Source organism: Macadamia integrifolia, chromosome 8 (assembly GCF_013358625.1).
Source record: "Macadamia integrifolia cultivar HAES 741 chromosome 8, SCU_Mint_v3, whole genome shotgun sequence".
NCBI lineage: Eukaryota > Viridiplantae > Streptophyta > Magnoliopsida > Proteales > Proteaceae > Macadamia > Macadamia integrifolia.
The window spans coordinates 10,111,223-10,113,996 of record NC_056564.1 but is presented as its reverse complement, the minus strand read 5'-3'; positions in this window follow the sequence as shown (position 1 = coordinate 10,113,996).

Below are 2,774 nucleotides of genomic sequence, written 5' to 3'. Positions count from 1 at the left end.
TTTTAATAATTATGGAAAAATTTACAAAAGTAAATATGAGAGAGAGAGAGAGAGAGAGAGAGAGGGAGATCATAGGCAAACCGGCAAGGAGATAGTTTGGGAGAGAGAAGAAATATATTCTCTACCAACTCATGTTTATATATTCTCTCTTAAACTCTATATGGAGAATTTATGGAGATTTATGAAAGTAAATATGGAAAGAGAGAGAGATAATTATAAAGATCTTAAGGGGAGAGAGAGAGGAGAGTATAGAGAGGAGGGGAGATGGTGGGCAAGGAGAGAGTTTGGGAGAGAGAAGGAAATAGAAAGATATTCTCCACCAACTCACATTCCTAGCTAAAGTCTCTTTTTGACACTATTATGGAGAGTTTTGTTTTGGTGAATGATTATGGAGAGATTTACAAAGTAAACATGGAGAGAGAGAGAGAGAGAGAGAGAGAGAGAGAGAGAGAGAGAGAGTTATGGAGAGATTTACAAAACTTATATGGAGAGAGATATAATTATGGAGAGATAATTACATGAGAGTGAGGAAGAGGAGGAGGGAAGGATACGCTGAGGAGAGAGGGTTGAGAAAGGAAAGAAATAAAATTTGAAGATAAATAATAGAAATAGAAATCAGGAAAATTTAGATAAAGAAATAAAAAGGATACCAACAATTTGAGAGAAATAAAAAAAGATTGAAATAAAAGATAAGAAAAGAGAGAATTTAAATAATAATGAAGGGTAAAATAGTCAAAGAAAAAATTAGCCACATAACGTAAGTACATGCTTTTATAATATTATGATTATGATATAATTATGATTTTATATATAAAAGCACGAAGTGGCAAATATTTCACTTGACAATTTTGCCCTTTCTTCTTTATTATTCTTTTTCTCCACTCTTTTTATTTTCTTAAATTACAGGTACTTTTTATATTTTTATAATACTTAAATACTTTCTAAATTTAATTCCTTTATTGTTATAATATCTCGCATCCTTTCTCTATCTCTCCTCCTTTCTCCACTCTATATCTCAATTAATTCCTTATCCCTACATCCTCAATTTATATCTTTCTAATAATTGCACGGCTCTCTCGAACTTCCTCAACTCTATCTCTCCTACAGTCTGTTATTACTATAAATTCAATTCCTTTAATACTCTATCTCTCCTACTTTCCTTTTTTATTTTGAAAGTCTTAACCCCTGGCTCTTCTCTCTCTCTCTCTCTCTCTCTCTCTCTCTCACACACACACACACATCCCTATCTCCCTTTCTTTCTGAAATATCTTTTATGATATACTATCTCAATTAATTCCTTATCCCTTCATCCTCCATCCTCAATCTATATGGTTCTAAATAATCATGTCTACTGGTTCTTTCCTATCTACAATCAAGAATGGCTCTAGGGCTTTTCAGGTTTATTGGGTGATAGAATAATGCCAAACTCTTAATTTAATGGGCTTTTTCTTTCGAGACATTAGACATCCCGTGAATTTTTTGTTTTGAACTTCCCAGAAGTTTTTGAAATCTTGCAGTCATGGACTTAATATTTATTTATTTTGAGTTCACTGTAAAATACAATTTCATGGACATTAATCAATTTTTAGCTCAAGCTCAGTGTTTAGTTAATTTTAAGCATTTACAGACAACTAGCAAGACCAACTTCACCACAGTAATCTCTTCTTGTGCACCTCTATATTTTTCTTTGTTTTCCATTGATTATATTATATCTTTTCCTGCAATTTTGTTTTAATGCAAGGAGAACTCTGCAAATCTCTTCCCAAATATGTGTCACAACATCTTGAGTGCTTTCCAATTCTAATGTGCCCTTCATGTACAAATTAACTGTTTATTTTCCTATTTTTTTATTTTTTATTTTTCATCCATTATTACCTTTTTCTTTAGATTTTTGAAATACATGGTAAACGAATCAGGTTTCTTAACCCTCTTCTACTGTACTTTGTGAATACATAGGAACGAAATGTAGTGAGAAAAAGAAAACATAGAATTTTCTAGGCTTCTTGCATGTTTTCGAGATGCCATTGTATCTAACTTTCCCTTCATGCAATCAATGAAATTTGTTTATTAACTTTCGGTTGGTTATTTATTTTGGTTCTCATCTGCATGCAGTATAAAATCAATGCTCTATTCATGACAAAATTCACACAACTATAAAGAAAGGGTAAACTGAATTGAAGCCTTTGCTAGCAATTTTGATAAAATTTACCCACAATTTGAAATTTAGAACCATTCCACCGAGCAGCATCTGGCAGGTATGAATACCATTTCTATTTTTTTTTTTTTTTTTTTTTTTTTTTTTAACCAGCGCATATGGTTCATATGATAGAAAAATAAATGCAGAACGATTCATGAAGGTCGATAAGCATACACGACAAACACTACAAAGACAAGTTTTTAGGCATACCTGAATCCATGGCTGAAGAATAAGAACTCTTCAATGTCTTCTTGTATGCTCCTCGTACAACACGATCAATGTTGGTCTGGTCTACCCTCTTTCCCTTTTGCTTTTGGTTGTTAGCCTCACTTAATGGGTCAGTGATAACTATATATAGGGGTGAGGGTAGGGACCAACCCTGCAATAAAATTAGGGTTTCCTCCCCATTAAGGAAACAATACCTTAGGTCCACACATAGTAATAAATATTTCATACCATTAAGGTGTGCTAATAGAATCCAATATCTCCATAGAGATCACTTGCCAATAATATTGGATTCTTTCTGCTTACTCCATCTTTAGTCAACACCACTAAACCGGTTTTGGAAACAAATCTT